Source organism: Cyanistes caeruleus, chromosome Z, assembly GCF_971803275.1.
Source record: "Cyanistes caeruleus chromosome Z, bCyaCae1.hap1.1, whole genome shotgun sequence".
In the NCBI taxonomy this organism is placed as follows: domain Eukaryota; kingdom Metazoa; phylum Chordata; class Aves; order Passeriformes; family Paridae; genus Cyanistes; species Cyanistes caeruleus.
Window position 1 is genome coordinate 16455800 of NC_141732.1, and position 14970 is coordinate 16470769.

General features: G+C 42.3%; 1 protein-coding gene across 3 annotated transcripts in view; it reads right to left on the reverse strand.

Moving 5' to 3' along the window:
• The window catches only part of LOC111941547 (uncharacterized), a 108764-nt gene that overhangs the window by 12114 nt on the left and 81680 nt on the right, over window positions 1–14970 (reverse strand). The window lies entirely within an intron of this gene.

Genomic DNA, 14970 nt, shown 5'->3' on the forward strand with positions numbered 1-14970 from the left:
AATCAGTCCAAATGGTGCAATTACACCAGCAGCACATGATCCGCCTCCTCTCACTATCCCAGAGTGCTGCCCCGGGGAGTGTTGTTGATCTGTGGGGACAGAGTGTGGGCAGGAATCCCCTCCTGACTCCAGGGAGGTCACACACTTGCACACTTGGACGGCTTACCATCCTCACTCCAAATTCACCTCTAATGCATGATTGGCTGAAAAAGAATGAATTGGCCCGCCAAAAGAAAGATCTCACCCAATTAGATGAAAATCACGATAGCCAAATTAAAGATTGCTCCTACACAAAGAGGGTGGTGATGTTGGCATTTTTGCCGTGGGCAGCTGCTGCTAAAGCCCTCAGTGAGACTTCTCACCTGGAGTGTTGGTAAGCAGGCCAACCGGACCTCCTCAGTCCTGAGTGACCTCCTGACAGATGAAGAGACTGTTAGGCATGCCACGCTACAAAACCAAGCTGCCATAGATTTTTTGCTCCTGGCCCATGGACACGACTGTGAGGAGTTTGACGGACTGTGCTGCTTTAACCTCTCCAGCCCCAGTGAAGGCATCCACGTCTGCATCCAGAGACTCCAACATGCAGTCCAAGAACTCCAGACTGAAAATGAGCCCCAGTGGCTTGAGAACCTTTTTGGGAGCTGGGGACTCAAGAGGTTGCCTCCCTCCTCAAAAATATTTTTTGGGTTTTCCTTATTGTTATTATCTTCCTAAGTATGTTTTCATGTTTTAAGAAGCTATTAGCTAACTCTCTAGGAGATGCCTTTTTAATAAGAAGGGGGAGTTGTGGGTGTGGAGGAGCCCACAGAGCCCGAGATCCTGGCTCTCCCCTGGAGACGTGTATCACTCCCAGGGATCTTTGAGTTAGTTATGTTAAACTGTTGTGCCCCATTGGTGCTCCCCCCTGCCATCCCACCCCAATACAGGTATCTCAGGCTCCCCCCGCCCCTTTCCACCCCTATAAATATCCCTGGTTTTCCCCTGTTCGGGGGATTAGCTGTTGCTGGCTCCCTTCACCGAAGCTCTGCCTGAATAAAGGTTTGTGCTTAGCGGAACGCTGGACCAGCTTTCTCGTCCCTGCTTCCCGTGTCACCTGCCCGCTGCTGCTGAGCCGAGCTGGAATCACTCGCCTGCCCGAAGCTGCTCACACGCGCTTCGGCCCAGCCCTTTTCAGGGCTCCTTCTCTAGAGAAGTCGCGGCGCTCCAGCCCCTCCGTCGCCGCAGCAGGACCAGAAACGTAGATGGAGAAAATCCCTTCTAGCAATAGGTCCATGACTTGTTCCATCCCCACTATGTAGAGTGTTCAGCCTCTGAGAACAGACAATAGTACGTACTGTGCTATGGCATCACACTGGATACTTGCAGAAGAAAAATAAAGATATGTACATATGATATTAAGTTAATATGGAAAACTATGTTGCCATCTCTGCTCTTTTATATATCTATGTCCAAAGAAATATAATGCATCACAACTCTAAGAGAAGACCTGTCCCTGAAAGAACTGTGTTTGTCCAGAAAAATCCTCCTGGTCCTTGGGATTTTGTGGGGATGCACTACTCCTCTTAGGTGGTATTGGAAAAAGGAATTAAAAATATTTTATACATTTGTGGGGCAAATAAATAACTTTCCTTTCAAGAAGGTTCATAATTATTCCAGACTTTGTATTTTATACTTCACTTTATTCTCTGGTCAAAATACTCCTCATCTTGCTGGATTAAATTTCAGAGATTTGTTTACTTACCTGTGTAGTGATACAACTTTGCCCCATTGGCTCAATGGGAATGGGAACACACTGATTCCTGAAGTGAGAGAATGTAGGAGAACAGATGATGGGACATAGCGAATGGGGCTGCAGCTGAGCCTCATCCCTAATGGGGTGCAGCTCTGTAAGACAGGTGACCATCATTAAAGGAAAAGGAGCAGGGAATGCTGATTTTGAATCACAAAAAAGCAAAAAGACACAGAGGTGTTCTGCATGTGAGAAACAGGGTATGAAAGGTTGTACTGGGGAGTAGTAAGGTGCTAGTTCTTGAAACCATTCTTGGTGTGTCCATCATGAAGAGGAAAGCTGTAGATGTGCTGGAGATGGATTCCCCAGACTTTTGGACTGCATCTGGTGTGAAATGTCCCTGATTGTTTTCTTCAGCATGGCCAATTGATGTTAACTGTTTCCAGTAACCTGACACTACTGAATGTGCAATTACCCAATGGGAGTAGGACTTTTCCCCTGGTCTGTACATGGCCAGGGAGTGGAAGGTGGTATCTGTGCAGCTCTTGATCTGTGGTTTAGTTGAAGATTACAATGTGTAATGTATCCATATAGATAATATTCATATAGATTTCAGCTAAGAGTCTGGTTTTTGATGTGTTCGACTTGAATGATTTGGCTGGCTTTGGACAATATTTCAGTCACTATAGAAAGAAGTGCAATTCTGGAAACCAATTGATTGTACAAAAATAAAAACTTTGGAAATGATCAGAAAAGACGACCTTGTTTTTATCTAAAAAAACCCCTGGGTTTCTAGTCTTTAGGGCTGCAAGGAAAAGCTGAATAATGTGACCTAGATACAGTCTAATTACTTGAACTCTAGATAGAAAACAAATTAAATTACATTTTTAATTCTAAATTAATCTTTAAAATAAGATCTGGTAACAAGGAATTAATAGGGAACCAATGCCTGAATTTCAAAATATCTACTAGCATTATTGACATATTTTCTCCATTCCACAATTTCCCAGAGACTACAAGGGGATTTGAAGAATCTGCTGTAGACTTTCAATAAAAACTTCTCCAGTCAGTGGAGAAAGATGACCCAGTTTTAAGTGTGTCCTTGCTTTGAAGCATCTCCCACATGCAGGGTGAAACCAAAAATAATAAAGGCCACATAACAAGCAAACAAAAAAAGGCAGCAAACAAAACCCATCTAAATAAACAAAAAAACCCCCTAAAGTTATCACTCCGAAAGGAGTGGGAAAACCTCACATTTCAAACTGGGTTTACTTGTTTTAAAGCACATTTATGTGATATTTTTGTCATGGATGAACGAGCAGATAGATTTTTATAGCCTCCAGGGAGAGGATGGTATTGACTCTTAAGAATTAAATGTGAAGGACTGGACCTCCTTTGCCTGATGGGCTGGCCTGACCCACAGGGTTTCAGGAGGCTTGCCAAGGTTGTTCTGTAGGTGAGGAGAAGTAGCCAGGACCGAACCATGACACAAAATCTCATCTAGTTTTCTCGATCAATGGAGAAAAACTGAACTTCATCACCCTGTGAGAGTCCCAGATCAAATAAGAGCATGTAGCCATGATGTAGGTCATTAGAGAATTGAAATTGCTCTACAGAGAAGGTACGGAGGACTGTGATTTTTGTCTCCTCAGTATCAATGCTGATGAACCTCAAGTAGTAGAGCCTTCATCACAGAGGCAGTGGACATCCGGCTTTTCAGGACATGGGGACCAGCAAAGCAAGCAGAGGAGGCTGCCATTTGCTGCTCCAGCAGCCTCCTACATATTTCTCCTGTAGTTAGAGTGGGCTGATCACATCCACGTTGTTCTCAGAGATCTTCAGGAGATTTTCAGAAACTTCACAGATACAGACAATCTTGGGTAGGCAACCAGAAACTTCGCAGGCTTTCATGTCCGGAAGCAACTCAGCCTTCTAGGAAATTAATATCTCCTGCCCCCAGACAGCATTCTGCCTGTGTATTGCATAAGGATGAATGCTTTTATAAATGGTTTTCTCTGCTGCTTGTAGATTTGAACTGAAGGTTGAGATTGACTGTGTAGGTCAAAAGAGTCTGACCATTCATTCTGCTGCACAATCTCTAGAGCTCATGCAAACAGAATAGCACAGACTTAAAGCTGACAAGAAAAGAAAATAAAGCAAAAACCCTAAATGTGTTGGTTGTGGAAAAAAAACATGGTGTTTATGATGCCCTAGACAGGTTTGCTAAAGATCAGTTTGGAAACTTGATGAAATCAAGTGAAAATATTTTTGTTGGTTCTAGTGGGATTTGGATCATTACCAAACAGTTTAAGGCAGCTAGAAGAGGAGATGAACTAATACATGTATATTATACATGCATAACAAATATAACTGACTAACATTTATAATAGCAGGTGTGAACAGAAGCCCATCTCATTGGTGTTCCATGCTGGTCCCCAGAACCCTGCGGCTTCTCTGGATGTGATCCTGAGGTTGCGGACTGCAACATATGGTGAGAGAATGTGTGCATCCAATAAGGCACCAGAAGAACAGCAGGACCCGGCTCCATGGACACTCCCTAAGTCCCTGGCTGATGGCTTGAGAGCCACTGAGACCCCTGCCTTAGAAATGCGGACTCAAGAATACCTGGCAGGAGGACCAAGTTGAGAGTGCCTTAGGGGCATGGGGGAAAAGGGCTTATGGAGGTGTGGGAGCCGAGAGACCAGATGCTGGGACAAACATCTAACATCACCCAACGAGACGTATTATGGACGGTTTTGTTTTTTTTATATGCATGGGAAGGACCTTTATGGATGATATTGACATTATGGACAATTATGGCTCTTCCTGTGGACTGTTTTTTGGCTTCTGTGAAGTCCCTCATTTTTTTTGGTGTATACCTCTCTGTATCTTCCCCTCTCTTATGTTCCTAAGGGCAGGACAAAGTGTGAAAAATGCCAAGATGGCTCGGGGCTGTTACCAACTCCCTGTCACCCCTGTGTCTCTCTGCCATCCCATCCCCTGTTTTCCTGAAGGCAGGCAAGGGACAGAGAACATCCAGAATGATGCAGGTCTGCTGCTGTCTGCCCGCTGTCCCGTGTCATCCTTCCTCCCTTGTCTTTCCATATTCCCTGTTCCCTGTCCGGGAAAGTCCGTCCCAGGCCCCTCCTCCCCTTCCTAAGATGGCACTGGCCACATGGCCTGGGATCCCTTTTTCCGGTCTTGCTCCTTCTTTTCCAGTCCCAAACCTTCCCTTCCCCCAGTAACTCCTGCTTCGCTCCCAGCCCTTTGTTCGGCTGCTCCACCCCTGGGGGCTGCCCCTTTTCCATGGTGGGCAATGCCCCCTCCGGGGAAATCAAAACTGTAACCTGAGCTCCGAAGGCCGGCGCTTGGCCAAGAACATCTAAAGTGCAACGCCCATATCTTCAGGACCAGAGCCAAAGCTGAACACTTAAGAACTCTGCCCCTCGTAAGAGGAGATCAAAACACTGCACCTTTCCTAAAAGAAAATGCAGACCTGGAAGAGACTGAACAATAAAAAAAACCCATTATGTTTGTATTAAGTACCATCACTGTTTAATTTGCCCGGCTGTAGTCCGAGATTTAAGTGTTTTTTTTTCAATTTTGTTTTTGTTTGCTTAATGTGTTTCATTGTTGAGTTCCTAGTGTCCCACAAAGCAAAGTGGGTGCTTTGTGGAGGAGGTGAGATTTTATGGTGTCATTTTTGGAAACATTATAAGCTCCTAATTAAAATTTGAAGAAAAAAAAAGAAAAAAGAAAAAAAAAAAGGAGCAGGTGTTGTGAAGTGACTCAGGGAGGCCAAGAGCTAGTTTCAGATAAGCATTGTTAAAGGAGAGGCATGGCTGTAAGCCATGTGTGTGAATTCTGACCCCCTGTGTTGGGGAATGGGTATGTGAGCCCTGGATCGAGTTGTCCCACCCCAAACCCCTTGTGAGGAGCAGCCCAGGTGTTCTGATTGGGTTTGAGTCCCTGGGGGGTTCTTCCTTTCTGTGTTTCTAGTGGTCCCTGACCCTGAACTCCACCCTCAAAGGTGGAGACCCTCAAGACTTCTGTCCCTCGAAAACCCCTGCTCTGCCTCTGTTCGGGGCTCTCTGTTCTGGAGCTGAGTTGATCCCATGCTGCATAAATGGTTTCATGAACAGAAGCCCGTCTCGTTGGTGTTCTATGCTGGTCCCCAGGACCCTGTGGCTTCCCTGGACATGATCCTGAGGTTGTTGACTACAACACAAGTGACTATATTTTGCTTGGAAAAATATGGAAGAAAAACATCTTGATTAAAGTTTTTATGATGCTCTCTAACAGAAAGGAATAAAAGCAAAAACACCAACAAAACAACCATTGTACCTTGAGAGCAGCATGTGAACACAAGTGTTTCTAAACAGTTAGTATTATTTACTTTCAGATTTTGTCCTATAAAACAACAAATAACTACTTTAACTCCATGTTGACTAACTTAGTGCCATAAAGGTAATTTATACACACATAAGCTCATGTAAACAATGTTTAGGTCTTTTTAAAATTCTGCTTGTTGACTACGGCAATACCGTACAAAGTAATGGAGGGTAAAAGGATATATAAGGGCTTAGGACTGAACTGACTGGTTGTACTGGTTTTGCATGGCCAGGTAGCAGAGAAGACTACAAGGATAGTTTCTGTAAGAACTTGTTGGAAGGTTCCCATGTCTAATGGAGCCAATGCCAGACAGCTCTAGGATAGACCCACTGCTGGCCAAGGCCAAGCCTATCAGAAATGGTGGTAATGCCTCTGTGATAACATATTTTAAGAAAGGGGAAAAAATATTGTGCAGTCATAAATATGCTCAGATAAGAGCAGAGTGAGAATATGTGAGAGGAAAAACTCTGGAGACACCAAGGTCAGTGAAGAAGGAGGAGGAGCTTCAGGCACTGGAACTGGGATTCTGTCCATTGTGCAGTCCATGATGAAGCAGCTATGCCCCTGCAGCCCGTGAAGGTTTATGGGGCTGCAGAGAGATCCAGCCACAGCCTGTGGAGGAGCCAAATAATGGAGCAGGTGAGCCTGAGAGGAGGCTGTGAGCCTCTAGGAGGCCTGTGCTGGAGCAGATTCTTGGCAGGGACCTGCAGATCTGTGGAGAGAGGATCCCACTCTTGGAGCAGGTTTCCTGGTAGGACTTGTGATCACATGGGGAATCCAGGCTGGGGCAGGCTGTGCCTGCAGGACTACACACTGTGGAAAGGGACTCACACTGGAGCAGTTCATAAGGAACTGTAGCCCATGGGAAAGGCTCACACTGGAGAAGTTCGTGCAGATCTCCTATGGGAAGAACCCCATGCTGGTAGCAGGGAAATGACTCCTCTCCCTGACCAGTGGCAGGAACAGCGTAACTCCCCACTTCCTGTCCCCCTGTGCTGCTGGAGGGGAGGAAGTGAGCCCAGGAAAGAGGAAAGGATTGGAGGGAAGGTGGTTTTAAGTTTTGTTTTACTTCTATTTCCTGTTCCAATTTTGATTGGTAATAAATTCAGTTAATATCCCCAAGTCATGACCATGACAATAATCTGTGTGTGACTCTGTCCCTGTCCTTAGCTCAAGTCATGAACACATTTTTGTATTTCCTCTCTCCTGTCCACTTGCAAAGGGGAGTGGTAAAGTGGCTTTGGTGAGTCTCTGGCATCCAGCCAGGGTCAGCCAACCACACCAATGCAATTACACCCTCACAGAACAAAATCCCCATTTGTGAACTCTACCCTGCATGGGATTTCAGAAGGTCCAACTTTCAATGAAAGATAGTAAACCTGAAACTAGCTCCAGTTTTAGCGTAATTCCTCTGTGGGTAGTTAGATATCTCAAACACATGCACTCAGATTACTTCCTCCTTTCATAATTCAAGAGCATGCCTTTCCTCTGACTTTGCTTTATCTGTGATTTAAAACACAGAATATCAAATATTTTAGTTAAGCACCCGGTTGCTTTCTTTGATGCCTTAAGTTTTAGCTTTCATATTTTTCAGATCCTGCGCTGCCTAGGTGTGTAGTTCTGAGCTTCATAATAAGTGTTAGTGAGCTCTCTTCACAGAGTAGGTAGACAAAACAATTCCTTTTCCAGCTTGACACCAAGGACAATTGTTACAAGTTTCAGGCCCAGAAGCATAAGCAATGTTAGACTGGAGAGAACAAGGATGGGACTTCATCATCTGAAGCTGTAATTGGACAATGAACCTCAATATGCAGATAGACCTAAACTTACAAGAATGTGTGACCAGTCATCCATTTTGTGACTGTTTTGGGTCCATCTTGGGTGTAGCCCTGGCCAGGCTCTTGTCCTGCCCAAAGTGTGCCCTTTAAGGCCTTTCAATAAATACCTACTTTATTCTTAACTCTGCCTAGCCTCTGTTCTAGGTCAGCCTCTCAAGGCATCATCTTAACAACAATGTATTGTAGCTAATTCTCAACACAGACATGGTCCGATCACCTTCCCCCTCTCCCTTTATAAAAATCTAAAGAACAGTAATCATTTGGAAAAATAAAGAACTACACACAAGCTGAGGAGAAAGAGAGGAAGCAACAACAAAAAAGAAATAAGTTTTATGTAATTAACAAAGTTTACCTCCTGAAAGTCTTTTAACTAGCTAAAGAGGAATCTTTCCACCTAAATACCTTTATTTACACTTTTATTTTTGTATTTTTATATTGTTATTGTTATATTTTTATTTATTTACAATTTTCATTTTGAAAAAAATAGTAATTCTTTTCCAGTAAAACAGAAAATTGTACTCAATCTCAATAATCTGAAAATGTTTCTGACCAAAAAGTTAAGAAAATAAGTTACTTTTTCATGTGCATGAGCATTCATAACACCTCTAAAATAAAGTTCATATGAACTATGACAAGAAGAAAATATAAACACTTTATAAGATAATAAAAAGATTAACCCATTTGGATGAATTTCAATTAAAAGCTGTTTGAAGAGAAAGGGAAACTGTGGTTTCTGTATATTTTGCATAACAGAGAAATGCTATTATATCAAGAAAAAGTTGCAATTTGTACGGAATAAACAATTTATTTTTAAAAGTTTAGTAATTCAGCAAAAATATACAAAGCTTTAAATTTTGCAACTAAAAATTTCACCCAAAAGAAATTATGTTAAAAGAGGTACAGAGACTCCATTGTATATCCTGGCATGTATAGATTACCTTCCAACAAATTGAGTTGTATACTGTGTAGGTGATACCTCAATTGCTTTCTTTTTGTTTCAAGAACTACTTGGAGGATGGAAAAATAAAGGTTAAAAATACCCTGTTCTACACAGCTCAAAGAGTTACTGCAAATTAAACATTATTTAAAGAAATTATCAAAAGCATGAGAAAGATTTCAAGATTTTTTTGGTTTTGACTTTGATATATTTTCATAAGGAAATTTGAACTCATGGAGGAAATACCAAAATAGGCAATTTTATGAGATTTAAGAGTAGCATCTGTTACAATTTTAATGCATTCACTGGTGTAAGTTTACCAGGATTTCTGATGAAAGGTTGTCTTTCCAAAGCTTCTTTCTTCAGAAATACTACTGGTTTTATAGCATGTCTTGAACATAATATATTATAGCATTTTTGTAGATTATAGCATTATTAACTATATATTGAAGGTTTGATTTCTTTTTGATAGTTTGTTAGTGATACTACATTTTTATATTATTCCCAGTATTTCACAGTTTTTTTTTTCCTGGAGCTGCCTAAATACAAGCAACTCAAATCCCTGGATCAGAGCAAACTTTTTCATGCTAAAAAGCTAAGATGCTCAGGCATGAATTCAAGATACATGTTTCAATTAAAAAGTAGAAAATGCACACAAAATGAGCACAGAAGCTGCAGGAAATATTTCACTTTTGTCAAATTCCATCACAGTTTAGCTTGCTGCATGTTTTGCATCCATGAACTAGCACTCAACAAATTCAAACAAGTTTTGCTCGTGATCCTTAAAATCCTTATAATCTGTTTTCTGGAGACTTTTTTTGTCTCCCTATCATGCCTTTATGTATATTTCTGGTTCATTGGGCCAAATGGTAGTGGTCAGTCACATGGAAGCTGTTGCACAGTAGTTCCCTAATTCCCCTCGCTGTTTGAGCTATGTTGGCTCAAAAAAGAGTGCACCTTAGCTTTTCAGAAAAAGAGAAATTGAAGTCCACCTGATTTTTTTAATAAAACTGGACATGCCCCAACTTTTCATTTTAGACCATCTTAAAAAGGCACTTCCACTGTAATTTCTACAAGAAGAGATGAAAATAGTATTTTTCTCTGATGTCACATTTACTCCTATTCTTGTGCTGTTTTCCATGAGAGCATGCTGCAATTTTGCTATTGATACCAGATAACAGAAAAAATAATTTTTCATCTATTATAGGTCAATTAGCATGCTGACAGTTCTAAGTAAGCAAACAAAAAATTACATAACTGTGAGAAAATACGTTTTCATGGATCTCTGTTCCCTAAATTAAATTTCCCCTTGAGGCAAAGCTATCCTCATCCATTTGGCTGCTGGATTTTTTTGTTGCACAGACAGCCTGTACAACATCCTGAGCATTTACATACTCCTTATTTTCCTCAGTAATATGTTTATTTATATTTTGTATTTGACATGACATAAGATTCTATAATTATTTTTCCAGGTGAGATTCCTTGTGATGTTTCATGGCCAGATCACTGAAGCCTTGTGAGTGAAGGACTGCCCCTCTCTAACCTGGCCTCTGAAGGAATACTGTCATCCTCAGCAGGCTGGATAAATACAACAATTTTTTTCACTTACTTTTTGCTTTAGGTTTCACAATTTCTTTTTCTCTTCTCAAAGAGATGTCCAACAGCCCACCATCTTCTGTTCTTCCTCCTCCTCCTGGAGCAAAGAAGCCTTAATTCCCAGGCTATTCCTGAACTGGATCTATAGATTTTAACAGAGGTACTTCTTGTCCTCAGCACCTGCTAGAGTAGACTGATGTAGGAAACCTGAGACTCATATAGAAAAGCTGAGTTACATGTGCATCTTTGTTCTGGTAGGATGCTCAAAGTATGAGGTCATGTTCTTATCCAATGCATTTACGGCAATATGAACATAACCGAGAAAAGGTATTACTCAAAGAGTCATGTCCCACAATTCTGACTGCAGTGATTTTTTCAGGCACCCATGAAAAACCCTTCACTCATTCTCCTCTGCTACAGTTGAACAGTGGAGGGGGAGAGAAAAGACAAAAGGTTCATGGGGTGAGATAAGGATTAGGAGAAAACACTCTTAACAGCAAAACAGGATCAAAACCTAAAAGGTATGAAGAAAACTTAGTAAAAGAATTACAAGAGGATAATGAGAACTAAAATACAGTTTTAAAACAGCTTTGCACCCCCCATCCCCCCTCCAGCCCTTCTTTCCCTCCTACAACAGTGCAGGGAGACAAAATATGGGGTTTCTTGTCAGTTTGTGACTTCTAAAAATCTTTCTTCGCTTAGGGAGAGGAGTCTCTTCTGTTATATTGTGGGGTCCTTCCCATGAGAGACAGTTCTTAGTGAACTTCTCCGAGGTGGTTCCAATTTCCAGGAGTAGCAGTCCTGCCCAACCTGCTGTAACGTGAGTCCTCCCACGGGCAAAGCAGCCTTCTCGAGCTACATGGCGTGGGTCAGTTTAGCTCACGGTGTGTCGTTTTTAAGGATGACTTGTTCTGGGTTGGAAGCAAGGGTTCTCTTTCTCTATCTTCTCTCTCTCTCTCTTCGAGTTTCCCACTAGATTGCAGCTTTCCAGCATCCACGCACTCCGGCTGAACACCTTTTTTCACAGGCTGCAAGTGGACCTCTGCCTCCCCCCACGCACGTCATGAATTACAGGGAACCAGTTTGTTCTATTCTAGTCCTCATCATGGCTTGTAGAAGAATTTCAGCTCCCGGAGCACCTCCTGCCCCTCCCTCCTTTCAGCGGCTTTGGTGTCGCCTTGTTCTCCTCATGTGTCCTCGCCTTTTCCTTCTCTCTGACTCCGGAGAGAATTGGTGTCCGCATGTTTGTCCGTTCTCGAGTTCTGTCCACGAGAGGTTCTCAGAGGGTTTAGCAGCACTGCAAGGTTGGTCCCGGCCGGGCTCCACGTCGGGGAATGGCTCATCGTGCCCCTGGCTGCCGCCCGCCTGGTCCCCGCAGCTCCGGCTGCATCCAGCGGCTCTCTTGGTGCCGGGCACCGGGACAGAGGAGCCGCCGCTGCCGCCGCTGCCCCTGTGCCCTCAGCATGGCCAGGCAAAGGCGGCCAGGCAAGCACCACCCGTGCGGGCCACGCTGAGATGGGCCCGGCCGCAAGGGCCTGGCCGCGCCGGGAAGGGCCTCGGTGGCCTCCTTGACAGCCCTGAGAGGAGAGGAAAAAAGGGACTTCCATGTGGTTTTTTCTTTCTTAAATAATGTCATCACAGAGGCAGCAGCAACTACTTCAATTGGCTTGGCAGCGTGTCTTCTTTCAGAGCCAGCCTGCAATTGGCTTTGTCAGGCATGGAGGAAGCTTCCAGCAACTTCCCACGGGAAAAAAACACTTCCATGGCTGGTTTCTTCCTTCCTCACCAGAAAATCAACTATGCAAAAGCAACACAGTGTGCTGCACCACTATTTGTTATTTCTTATTGTAGGAGTGGTTGGTTAGGAAGGAATCATGACCAGACAAGTAAGGCAGGGCGAAGTATATATTTCCTTGGTCTTTACCCAATGCAGGGATCCCATGGGACAGATAGAGGTCATTGAGATCATCTTCAGGCTGATCTAAGTCATACCAAAACTATTAGTCTCCAGACAGTTTGTAGCTGAGGCTGTGGCAGGCTGCCTCATATTTTATTCTAAATTTGCAATCACTGCAGTTGTGGAGATCACACCCAATTGTTTTGTTTGAAGAAAAGCTGGAATAGGAAGTGCCATTCAAAAGTGTGGCTTTGAAAGAATCACTGTGCAGGTAGTAAAACAGCACTACCCCAATGAATTAGGAAAAAAGACTGGAGACCTAAAGTCTACTCCAGGACAGGGAGAGACAGACCATTAGGATTTGGATGTCTTCCTCTTCAGTTTTTCCTGAGTAAACAGAGGAGTTTGTCCCAGAGAGAGCTGAGGTGATTAGATGTTGAATTACTTTGTACCAAGAATTGGCCTGGAGAGCAGTACAAGAGGGTGTTACAAAGAGCTGAGAGTCCTCCAGAAGCTCCATTTATCTTGTGCAATGACTGCTGCCCCTCTTCTCCACTGAAAGCATATCGTGAGCCTGAAGATGGCAACAGGATAGGAGCAAATGTTTTAGTAGAGCAAAGATTTTACCAAAGAAGACAAGAGCATAGCAACAGGGAAGAACATGACTGGGCATGTTGGAAAAGGAGAGGAGAATCCCCAGTGGTAGGGGCATTATAACTATGCGCTCTTTAAGCTCCCTTCCAATTCAATTCATTCTATGATTCCATGATTCTAAACTTGATGAATCCTCAAGTGGAGTCAACAACAGAAAGACATGAAGCTGCAGAAAAGGCAAAAAAGACTGTAAAATCAGCACTTGAACAGGGAACAGAAGCACAGTTATTCTACAGATATAACAAACATAACATTTGAAAAGACATGCAGAAGAGGGAAATTACTTGGCCTTCGTAATTCCACGGCAAAAACAACATGAAACTTCAGAGGCAGTAGAAACTTCAGAGACTTCAGAGGCAGTAGATTGTGTTTGTGACCTCACAGAAGGCAAAAACCAACGATGAAATGATCAAGAGTTTACAGTATAAAAGACCCTATAACTGTAGACTATAATCCGAAAAAATGTTACACAAAAGTAAACAGCAGATGCACTGCGGAATTGATAGATACTGTCAAACTCTAAGTCTTGGGAAGGGCCGAAATGAGGGGCAGAGATCAACAGAGGAGAGAGATTTGGTGCAGAAGATCACAGAGAAGGATCAGTTCCAAGCAGAGGTGAGGCTGAGAGCATGTCACTGGAGTAAGGTATGAGAACCAGTGAACTATTTCAGGAGAAATGATAATATAAGGAGTAGGAAATAAGAGGCAGCAAAATGGAAATGGTAGCTGACTTGATGATTAAAACTAACAAAAGAAATATTGGAGGACTCAAAGCGGGTGAGAGAAGTTAGAATCAAAGAGGAGGCACAATAAAAGATGTGTAGTGACATTATCCACAATGGAATACAATCAAAACAATTAAAAATAAATTTTTACAAAATTATATTTTCTGATGGCTTCTGCAACAAATATTTTAATCCAAGTCACTCTTTTACATTAATTGAAGATCACAGCAACTTAGTCTTGATTGACAGATACATATCTGAGACAGACAGGTTGTCAGAGCTACTTAGAACGCAGAGATGCTTGAGGTGAGAGTGGAGAATGGCTGGCTGAAGAACTGAGCACATTGGCCTGGAACTCTAAATTTTTTTAAAAAGCTGCCGAACAGTTTACCCTTGTTAAAAGGACATAATTAAAAATATATGTTTTATTTTGAAATGCTAAATGTATGCTAATTTTTAACATAGCCTTTAAAATTAGCCTTATTCTAGGATTGTTACCCTATGCTAAACTCAGATCAAGTATCAGATGCAGAATAATAGAGAAGTCTAGGTTGGAAGGGACATTTAGAAATCATCTGATCCAACCTCTTAGTCTTTAAATTAGGTTATCCAGGGCCTTATCAAACTAAGACACTGTCGTGGTTTTAAACCAGTAACTAAAAAAACTACTTATTTCTTGTTGTGAGATATGGATTAGAACAAGAGCAAAACAGGCTTAAAACTTAAAAGGAATAAAGACAGTTTATTAACAAACTACAAGAATAAGAACACTAGAATAAACTTTCAGAAAACCCCCTTATCTTCCACATCTTAACTATTTCTCTGTACACATGACAACATACAGACAAAAACTTTAGGACTTTGGTGGTTAAAAACAGTCTTAATTCTTGCTACAGTCTTTCATCAGTCTTTGCAGAGAAACAGAAGTCTCTTTCTGTTAGCTTACGGAGTTTCTCACGAGAAAACTATTTTTCATCATAGTTTTCTATTTCTCTAATGCCAGCTGCCCAGAAATCTGTCATTAGATCTTCTCCTCCCATTTCACATCTCCGAGGTGTGTATGGGTCACAGAGTTTAGGAATTTTATTTTTAAGGATAAGTTATTCAAAGGCAGAAGTCTTCTTCATTTGTCTCTGTGAGTCTTCCTGGAAAACAGTTTTCTCTTTGCCCCCCAAAGCTTCAAAATCTTCACTCAACTCAAT